The sequence below is a fragment of the Peromyscus maniculatus genome, chromosome 5 (genome assembly GCF_049852395.1).
Source record: "Peromyscus maniculatus bairdii isolate BWxNUB_F1_BW_parent chromosome 5, HU_Pman_BW_mat_3.1, whole genome shotgun sequence".
NCBI lineage: Eukaryota > Metazoa > Chordata > Mammalia > Rodentia > Cricetidae > Peromyscus > Peromyscus maniculatus.
In genome coordinates, this window is record NC_134856.1 from 6,725,617 (window position 1) to 6,736,864 (window position 11,248).

At 41.3% G+C, this 11,248-nt stretch overlaps 1 pseudogene; it reads right to left on the minus strand.

The window, feature by feature from the left end:
- Window positions 1-8,106: 8,106 nt before the first annotated feature.
- Window positions 8,107-10,921, minus strand: LOC143273222 (uncharacterized; annotated as a pseudogene).
- Window positions 10,922-11,248: the final 327 nt, after the last annotated feature.

Consider the following 11,248-nt stretch of genomic DNA (forward strand, 5'->3'; position numbering starts at 1 on the left):
AGTCCCAATGCACACACAAGCTCAGGCATAAAACACTCACACATGTAGCCACAGTTCTCACACATTTATGCAAATCACACTGACGAACAAGATAGGCAGACAAAAAGGAAGAACAAGGGCCCTACAGATGGTCCAGGCAGACGAGAGTCCGGAGAGGGAGCCTCGATAATGCCAAAGACCTACAGATGGGACAGGGACAATTCAACAGAGTCTCCCGATCCCCAGATGGATCCAAACAGACGGACCCCTCATGGGCATCTCCCGATCCCCAGACGGATCCAAACAGACGGACCCCTCACGGGCATCCTAACAGACGGACCCCTCTCGGGCATCCTATGACGGGGGGACCTGTAAGGACCCCCGCGTCCTGATGAGGGGTTGGAACGTCTTCCAACTCCTCCAGCGTCACCTTACAGGCGCGTCCGCCAAGGTGAGCCTGTCAGATTCAACCGCCGGCTTCGGATAAGAGAATGAAAGTAACAGGAAAACACAGACAAGAAAATGGAGCGCTCTTACCGATCGGTGCAGATGGACCTCCGGAGCTCTTAGGTGTCCCGGCGGGGGGTCTCTGGGGATCCCGGAGAGCCCCCAAATGTTGTGCCCAGATCGTGACCCCCAGAGAGACCACCAAAGACGAGCATGCCGGAATGCAAAAGCAAGGTTTAATTCTGGATATCCATAAGCAATACAAGCCTAGGCAGGGACTTCGTCCAATACATCCAACGCAGTGGAGGCTGGAGGAAGCGCCCACCTGTCTGCAAGCTCAGTTTTTAAAGGGAAAAGTCACAAGGTTACATCATTTAGGGGTGCTAGTACAGGTACAATTCTGATTGGCTCGCTTCTAGGGACTTCTAGAAATTACTTCTAAGGGAGTGGTTGCCTGCCACCATTTCTCATTGGCTGCCCTCAGGTGGAGGCATTTCTGTGATCAGTTACCCTGGAAACCAGGGAGAGGACATTCCATAGTCTGGCAGGCATTACCTCGTGACTATCTTGTGGCTCTGTACTTTTACACTTCCTGGTTTCTGGAATCTGAACTGACTGGTCTCAGTAACTTCTGGCCTGTTCCAGTAACTTCTGGCCTGTAGCTAAAAGGAGCAGTCTTAGGCCTTTAGTTTTGGGGTGAGAACATTTTGGTCTTATTTTGGTTCCACAATGGGTGAGAAAAATGAGTTACAGGCACATTAAGTAAGCAATTTGTCCAAGGCCATTCAGTTAAAAAGTACAAGTTGGGTTTGAATCTGCATCTAACTAAATTGTTAGGATGCCATGTTTTCCTCATTGGAAACTAGCTTCATTGGCTCTTCTATTTTTTAAGACTGTATAAATGAGCAGTCAAGATTAGGAATTGTGTGGTCAGTAAACGAGTTCAAAAAAGGATATTTATATATCACAGAGAGTTGAGGAAAGTGTAAATGTTTATTGCAATATAAAATGAGTGAAGTTTGATGTTATCAAAGGGAATTTTAATAAAAAGATGAAAATCTAATTTGACCAGGTTGTTTTCTTCATTATTGTGCATTGTGGTGTGTTATTTTGTTTATTTTGTGACAGTCCAGTGAATGGTCTAGATTGACTTGGCAGTGAGTAGTATGTTGCTAATCACTAGGAATGAAATGTAAAATAAATATTTTGTCACCCAAAATTATGCTGTTCCAGCAGATCTGCCAGAGGCCAAGTATAGATGCTTAGAGATACATTATTTGTGTAACATAAAACATTCATCCCCCTTTTCTCATTAACAGTATTTTAAAATTCATGATAAGTCAAAATGGTTAGTGTTGCCTGTATTGAACAAAGCAGTTATAGATCAAGTCCATCATTCTAGAATATTCTATTTAACAGCCAAATGTCTTGAGAATAAGATACTAACTTATTCTTACTAATTACTCTAGTGATACCAACAGTCTACCAGCAGGATCTAAAATGTTTAACCTTCTAAATTACCATAAGGGAAAAAAATGATGGACAAGGACAGTAAGACTCAAAATACTTATTTATACAAGGTTTATACAAGAATTGTAGGCTAGTAAATAATGGATCCTAGATTCATATACAAATAAGACTGACAGCAGAGACCAGGACCCTACCTACCCTTAAAATATGGAGTGACAGATGGCAAGGTATACTGTGTACAAGTTATGTTAGCAGTGCAGAAGGCAGGAGTCCTTTAGGGAGATCTTTGGCCTCTAGGCAAAGCATTGAAAGGCAAACAGGAGTTGCGTGGGCTAAGGAAATGAGTAGTTGAAGTTTGAACTAGAGAGGAGTTAGAACAATGTTGCTGCATCTTCTTTAGCCAAGACTATTTTTGATACTGAGGTTTTCAAAGGCCTATCTATATAAGCTCTTAGTATCCCCAGGATCTAGTACACTGAGCACAACAAGGATATTAAAGTCAAGAGCTTCACATTCTCTTCCCAAATTGAAAATGTATACAAAATCTTGTCAATAAATTTGTAAGGGTAGCTCTAGAGTAAATCTTAAGCCACATTGCAGTTCTTCATCTAGTGCCGTAGTGAGAATCCAGCAGCTTCAGTGTTATAGGAATGTAAAGAAACATGACTCTCTCTATGGAAAGACAGTCTTTATTTGTTCATGCTTGTTCTTTGCCTTGATTGAACCAAGGAAGGGTTGATATAATTGTTAAGAATTCCTATACTCTATAAGGCTTAGTGTGAAGCTTTCTCTTCTGTACTTACTATAGGCACAATACATAAAAAAATTAAGAGTTCCAAATATTTTTTCTAGCCAAGAAATAACAATATTAATATTTTAAACATAATTTCTTTGTTCATTCTTTGGGAATTTCATATTATGCACCCCAGTTCCAATTCTGCTCAATTCCCAGTCCCCCCATATCTGCCTTTCACCCTTGCAGCATCGCTACCAAAAGAAAATTAATAACAACAGAAAAGTTAAAAACCAAACTAGTCAAACAAACAAACCAAAAAAACCTCTTCACTCCCTCATATTTCCCACCTCTCCAATACCTCTTCATTCGTCTTAGTGGCATTGGGAGCCACAGTGTCCACAGTATATATGTTTGTTCAATCAGCTTTATTTGCAAATGTTCATTCCAATGAGTCATTGGTCTGGTTCAAGGCCTCTAGTTTCATGTACATCATTCTCACTGGGTCCTCACCAAAACTCCCCCTTAGATATTCCTGGGCAGCCCCAAGTCATGGAGATGCTGCAGGTATTATTCCATGAGACCAGTCTCTTAAAAGGTCCAGCTGGTTATAGATGGGGTAGATGTTAGGCTGGGCGAACCCAAGGCTTTGGATGTGTGCCTGAGTGGTAGCTGAGCTGGTCAGTCTAGGCCACTGGAGCCACCTCCATCACGTGAGGGGTGGAGCCAGTTCTGTGCTCATGCCTTCAGGGCCACTTCTCCCTTGTCCATGGTGAGGGTTTGGGCCATCCCTCCGGAATGCTAAAAAGTCGAGGGGAGGGAGTCTCTTCCATGAGCATCAGGGCCAGCTTTTTTATTGCAATGTCTGGTGAGGGACAGGGCCAAGTTTCCCAGGGCCAGCAAAGGGCAGGGACAGCTCAACATGGCCCTCTGATTTCATCACACATAGTTTCTATGGCCCCTATGGTAACATGGACCACAGACACCTATAAGGTCACAGATTTTAGCCCAGACCCTGGGCTTCCATGTGACCTGTGGTGGCAACACAGCACAGATCTCAGACATTAACACAGACCCCAGCTTCAGTAGGACCACAGACCCAGACATGGTCTTTGGTAGCAAGAGGACACGGATTTTACCACTGCCCCAGGTGACAGCTCAGAACACTCAGATTGGCATGGTCCCAGTGGCAGCATGGCCCTTGGACACCAAGATGGGCCCAGATCATGGCCCAGACCTTGGACATTCACATGGCCTTCTATGCTAACAAGAGCCACAAACATCAACACAGACCCTGGTTTCAGTAGGGCCATGGACCCTGACATGGTTCTCAGTGGCAGCTCTGTCAAGGAAATCATCATGACATGTAGTAGCAGCACAACATTAGTATTTTAACATGAGTGGTGATATGAGTACTCTTCACGTCATGTGATGTTGTAGGACTTTCTTGTAGGGCTTTCTTTGGACCACCGATCCCCAAATAATAACACGAAGAGTTATTATTAATTATGAAATCTTGGCCTTAGCTTAAGCTTGTCCAATTAGCTTTTATAACTTAAAATAACTCATTTCTATTAATCTACATTCTGTCATGTGGCTTTTAACTTCTCCATTCTGTACATCTGACTTCCTCTGTGTCTTGCTGGCATCTCCTGCCTCTCTTCTTCCCAGAGTTCCTGTCTCTGTCTGAAAATCCCACCTAACCTTTTCTGCCTAGCTATTGGCTGTCCAGCCTTTTATTAGACCAATCCCAGTGCCACATCTTCACATGGTATAAACAAATATCCTGAAATAATGCAAAGTATTACACAAAGCAGAGTGTCAGTCCCCCAGGGGAAATCAAGAAATGAAAAGAACATCACTTCTATAGGAAAAGACAGGACAGAGAAGTTCTCATAGTTAAAATCTTCTTATAACAAGCAAACAAGGCATATTTTTGTCTTCTGGAAGTATTTTACATATATTGTGAGTGTGTGTGTGTGTGTGTGTGTGTGTGTGTGTGTGTGTGTGTGTGTGTGTATGTGTTTGCCACAACTCCAGTGTTGAAGCCAGGCATCTTTTAATAGTCTGCTTTCTCCTTCTACCAGGTAAATGCCAAAAGTGTGAACTCAGGTTGTCAGAGTTAATGACCAGCCCTCTTACCCACTGAGCCATCTCAACAGCTCATGGGATATTTATTTTTCTCGTTCTTAGTTTAGTACACTATCTCTTTGCTTGAAACTTTACTTTGGTTTTTAAAATTGTTATATTATTTATCTGACGGTTTTAACGTTTAGTCCATAGCACAAGATTAGAAGGGCCATGTAATACTAAATACTTATTTAAATAATTCTTTCTGTAGCTTCTCTGCCCCCTTGGCTTCAGAGTCACCAAGTTATCCACTCACACTCTAGTGAGCATCATGAGAATTTTATGAATTTTCCCTTTGAATCGGAAAATCCAGTCTTTTATACAGCCACGATGTCCAGTCCTACTTTGTCACAAAATACCCTAGCCCCCCATTCTGTCAGTCCTCCACGTGTTCCGCATGAGTCCACACTGAACAACTGCATGGTCAGCCCAGTTCCCTTAAGAACTGTGCCTCTTCCTTCCTCATGACCTTAAGCCTGCCCTGAATCTTTTCCACTTTGTCTCTGAAAACACAACAGCTATGTGTTCGCTCCCTTTAAAATTAGTCAGTAAAGCTAAGTGTGATTTCTTTTGCTAGACTTAATGGGGTTCCTCTAAACAACTACACCCTAACTATATATTCCACGCTTAGATTTCACGGCATTAAATTTTTATGAGCTCAATTTTCATCAGTTTCCTAAATCTGAGCAGCAATTTCAGTAATGGTATGTGTGCTTCACAAACAACAACTGAATATGCATAATGCTGTTTAATTAGAAAAACTCAAAAGTTAAGTTTTCTGTGATCATTTTTTAAAAGCAATTTTTCATAAGATGGCATAATTTTTAGAGTTTTGTTGAGCCTGGTGCTTTTCTTTTGCTTGTACTCTGCAATGTTGTTTCATTATGATCAAATGATTAAAATAACACAGTGCCACATGACTTAAAAGACATTTCTGAAAATTAGCTAAAATTAAAATACACTTATACCTGCGGCTTCTACTAGGAAGGTAGGCTCAGTTAGTGTTGGCTATTGAATCTTACTGATGAGAGTAATCTGCATTATTGGTGACCTCCATCTTATTCATAAATATTTCTCAATACTTCTAGGTTATTTTATTAATGACACCCTAGGTGCAAAACAGCATTGTCCTTTCAATCAGTATTGTTGTTTTCCTCAGAAGACAGAAATTGTTCCTCAGCATAAGTTTTGTATCCAGCTTTGTGAATCCAGGGAGCAGTGAATACAGCGGCTACCATTTCCTACAAGTGAATATGCATAGGAAATTTTATTTTACTATTTTTTGAGACAGGCTCTTATTTAACCCACACTGGCTTCAAACTTGCTGTGCCGCTGAGTATGATCTTGAATTTTAGATTCTTCTTCTTTTGTCTGCTAAATTCTGGTACTGTAGGCTTAAGGAACTACACACAGTCCTTGGGGTGCTGAAGATGGACCCTTCCTGATGTTTGGCGGGCAGTCTTCTAAACTCAGTAAGTCTCTACTTCCGGAAGAGAGAACTCATCTAAGCCACTGACTTAGTTTTCTTTTCCTTGCTGCAATCTGTCTTCCTTCCCGACTTCCAGAACCCTTCATTATGCAGTCCTGATACCCAACAACAGGGTGAAAATCCAACCTAGCTTCCCAAGGACTACAGCAGTTTCCAGGCTTCAGGGCTCTCATTGCTACAGGAAGAAATATTCTAGAGTAACTGGGGCAAATTTGTCATACAGTATTGTCAAGTTCAAGCACATATATTTATTTATCTGTTTAGCATTTACTACAAAATTTTCAGTGTTAATTCCTAGGTGAGGTATGGTGTATTAGTCAGGGATCACTAGAGTCACAGACCTTAAAAAATAAATCTCTCTCTCTCTCTCTCTCTCTCTCTCTCTCTCTCTCTCTCTCTCTCTCTCTCTCTCTCTCTCTCCTGTCTATCTATCTATCTATCTATCTATCTATCTATCTATCTATCTATCTATCTATCTACCTATCTATCTATCTATCATATATATGTTGTATAATGTTATTTTAACAATGTAAAGTTGTGTTGCATTTGTTTATGTTGCAGAATATTACTTTAATTATATAAAGGTGTGTTACTTTTGTTTATGCTGCATGTGTTTAATTATGAAAAGATGTGTTGCATTTGTTTCACCTTGCCTGCCTAGGCACCTGATTGGTCTAATAAAAATCTGAACATCTAATAGGTAGGAAGAGAAAGGATAGGTGGGGCTCTCGGGTGGAGAGAAAAAATAGGAGGAGAAATCTAGGCTTGAGAGAAGGAGAAAGAAGAAAGAGTGGAGGAGAGAACTAGGGAGATGTCTGGGGCAAGAGGCCAGGTGGATGCCAGCCAGCCAGACTAGGCCAAGCATTCAAAACTACTAAGTCTCTGTGTAATGATTTGGGAGCTGAGTGGTGGCCCAAAAGAAGAAAGTCTGATATATATATATATATATATATATATATATATATATATATATATATATATATATATGTATACACACACACACACACACACACACACACACACACACACACATATATATATATATATATATATATATATATATATATATATGAATTTATTGGAATGACTTACAGGCTGCAGTTCAACAATGGCTAGCTGTGAATGGAAAGTCCAAGAATCTAGAGTTGCTCAGTCCCAAGAGGCTGAATGTCTCAACTGGTCTTCTGCATACTCTGGAATCCTGAAGAAGTAAGTTCCAATGCCAGTGAAGGAATGGATGTGTTGACAAGGTAAGAGCAAGTGGTCAAATAACAACACTTCCTTCTTCCGTTGGACTTATATCAACTTCTACCAGAATTTGTGGCTCAGATTAAAGGTGTGTCTTCCAACCTCAAGATCTAGATCAAAGGCATAAAGTCTTCCTGCCTCAAGATCCAGATTACAAGTATGCCCTTGATTTCTGGGTTGTAGTTCATTCTAGATATAGTCAAGTTGACAACCAAGAATAGCCATCACAATCCACCTCTTATCAACTTAACACACAATCATATCTCCTTTTGTCATGATTAATTTCTAAATGGAAATAATAACCAGGTTATAATAATGCTAAATGTAATATAACCATCCCATGTACAATTAAAAATGTATTATATATTTAATCAGGTCATAATTATGCCTAATATAATATGACTATCCATTTTAAATCTGTAAATGCATTATAAATTTAAAATAGATGTCCCTTGGGGGACATCCTTCTAATATCTCAAACTTACATATGACAACCATTAATACAAATACATTCTTGACAAAATCCAACAGAAGTATTCATTTTAGTTATAATCTTCATTGCTGCAACTAGTCACATGGCCTTAGATGGTTTTAGAACTACCTTCCTCTCCTACTCACTCTGTACAAGCACTTCAGCAAGGCTTGGCTCTTTTTCTGGAAGAGTGACCCATACCTTCATTCCTGAGGGATCTGTGCCCTTTGTCATCCTGCCTGTATTAGGCTGTTGTAGCTTCCCATTAAGCTTAATCACAGTGCATGGTAGCACCAAGAGATGCCCTAAAGGATCTCTTGCACTCCAGACACAGTCCTTCTTACCTCTATTGTGGAGAAGCAATCCAACTTCCCCATGGTAATCTGATCTGTCACCCATCCAGACACTGTTATTCCTTTCTTAACCTGTTGGTTTAAGGGCATCAAAAGTCCAAAGTAATCAGTGGGAGGTCTGAGCTTCCAGGTCAATGGAATATTGGTTGTGGCTCCTGGCAGGAGCACTCTTACCTCTTGAACTAAAACTTCCAGGCCAGCAGAACTTAGAGTTGCAGGAACAGGAAGCAAAAACTCTCCTAGTGGGTCACTAGGGGTGATAGTGAGTGGAACTGTTCCCTTTTCCACCCTTGATTCTTGGACCTGTGGATCTTGGTGTTGTACCCAGAGTCCCTCAAAGACCATCAAGAGACCAAATCCTCTGCAAAAGAAGAGTCTTTTATTGTGAGTTAACTCAAGCCTCTCTGTCCATCTGATGCAACAGCGGAGCAGGAGAGACCCTGAGTAGCAAGGGGGCAGAGTATTTATAGGGAATAGAGAGAGGGAGTCTTGGGGTCTTCAGACTACATAGAAACAGACTCAGGATTGGTTTATGTGAATGACAATCATGTTAGTAACTTTCAATTGGCTAGTGTTAGTTGGAGGTTACGGTTACCCATTTTGGGGCAGGCCTGGACAAGTCCCAGACTTTGTCCTTGAGCTTCGTGGAGGCTGCCTGGCCTAGCATGTACTGACTGTGGGGGTTGGCTCAGTGGCCCAGGCTTGGTGCATCCTTTCTTCCTGTCCCTGATGGCAGGGACATCAGTGATTAATTGTCTTTTGTTCATGCCCCTCCCAGAAACTGCTTGCTCAGTCTCAGAAAACTGAAACTGAGGCTTTATCTCTGAGAGAAGACTGAGCAGCATGTTATGGCATCTGCTTGGTCCTTTCATTGGCTATGGGAGAAACATTAACATATATTGGATGATAATTCAAAATCTGTATTACCTTATGGAGAACCCTTCCCCAGCCATGCTGCTGCCACACAATTGGCACTGTAACTGTGTCTTCAAAAGGCTCTTTCATCTACCTATCAGGCCAGCTGCTCCAGGAGGGTGGGGGATATGGTAAGATCAGTGGATTCTGTGACTGTGGGCCCACTGTTTCACTTCTTGGCTGTGCAGTGAGTTTCCTAGTCAGAAGCAATACCGTGTGGAATACCATGTTGGTGGACCAAGCATTCTATAAGTTCACAAATCATAATTTTTGCAGAAGCATTACATGCAAGAAAGGCAAATCTATGAACAGAATAGGTATCTACTCCAGTTAAGGACAAAATGTTGCCCTTTTCATGGAGGAAGTGGTCCAATGCAGTCAACCTGTCACTAGGTTGCTGGCTGGTCATCCCAGGAATAGAGCTATATCTGGGGCTCAGTGAGTATTGGTCTCGGCTATTGGCAGATCTGGAACTCAGCAGCAGCTGTAGCCAGGTCCGCATTGGTGAGTGGAAATCTATGGTGATGTATCCATGAATAACCCTCATCTCTGCCACCATGGCCACTTTGTTCATGGGTACATTGAACAGTGAAAGGAATTGCTGAGAAAAGAGGTTGTCTGTCTACAGAATGGGTCATCCTATCTACTTGATTATTTAACTCCTCCTCAGCCAAAGCCACCTTTTGGTGAACATTTACATGGGGCACAACTATCTTCACATCCGTTGCCCATTTGGAGAAATCTATCCACACACTTCTTCCCCAGATATCTTTCTCACCAGTTTTCCAATCATGATCTTTTTAAGTCCCTGATCATCCACCCAAGTCATTGGCTACAGGCCACAAATCAGTGAATAATTGCACATCTGTCTATTTCTCCTTCAAAACAACAACAACAACAAAAAACTGTAGTACTTACTAAGTGCAGTGCTCAATGTTCTGCTGACTATGAAGATTTCTCTTCACTGGCATCTTTCAGGCTTGTCCAAGAAAGGGGTTGTAATGCTGTACCTATCCACTTCTGTGTGCTACATGTATAATGTGCAGGACCATCAGTAAAACAGGCCCTAGTCTTCTCTTCCTCAGTCAACTGATATGAGGGAACACCCTGTGAGGCTATAGGTGCATGGTTGGCAGCAGAGTGCATTATAAAAGAAGTAGAAATCATAGGCATTTGGGCAACTTCCTCATCTAACTTGCCTGTGCCTTCAAAACCTGCTAGGGCCTGATCACGTATATACCACATTCATTTGATAATGAATTGCTGATGTGCATGTCCTACTTTAGGACTTGGTAGGTACTGCTTCCTCAGGTGAGATAAACCCTTGAGAATCTGAAGGTTCAAATTCTTAGCTTCAATAGGGTCCTCCCTCACTTCCCCATTCCAGGTTATAGGATCCTGTTCTTTAACAATTAAAGGCCTTACTTTAGCCACTGACACCCTTTGAGGCTGAGACTTGAATTTTTGCTGTAATTAGCCAAACTTATAATGAGGGCCTTGGTTTGATTTTCTGCAACTTGAGCTCTGTGGCTGCTGGAGATAAGATTTTCTTCTAGGACACACTTAGAAACCTTTAGACTGTTTATGTGGCTGCTGTAGATAGGATTTTCTTCTAGGACACACTTAGAAACCTTTAGACTGTTTATTTGCATCTGGAGCCCATCAGCTTTATCACTGTAGTTCATTGTAGTCCTTCAGCATATTCTGAAGTTGGTTAATTTTATCACAGGAGCTAATTCCTGTCCTTTATCAATTTATCCAGAGATATTAAGAGCAACCAACCAGCAGCATAATTTTCCTCATTTACCTTCAAACTGTCAAAAGTTTCATCAACAGGGTCACTAAACCTATTGGCACTCACTATTGATGAATCAAAATAACCAAAGGCATTTATCTCCTTAAGTTTGAAATATAATTCTCTTTCAGTACTTTCCAAGCTCCCAGGAGAGAAAAGAAATGACTGGAAAGGCTTCAGTAGCTGAAGGTGCTAGTGAATTTGAAGGTATTGGTGA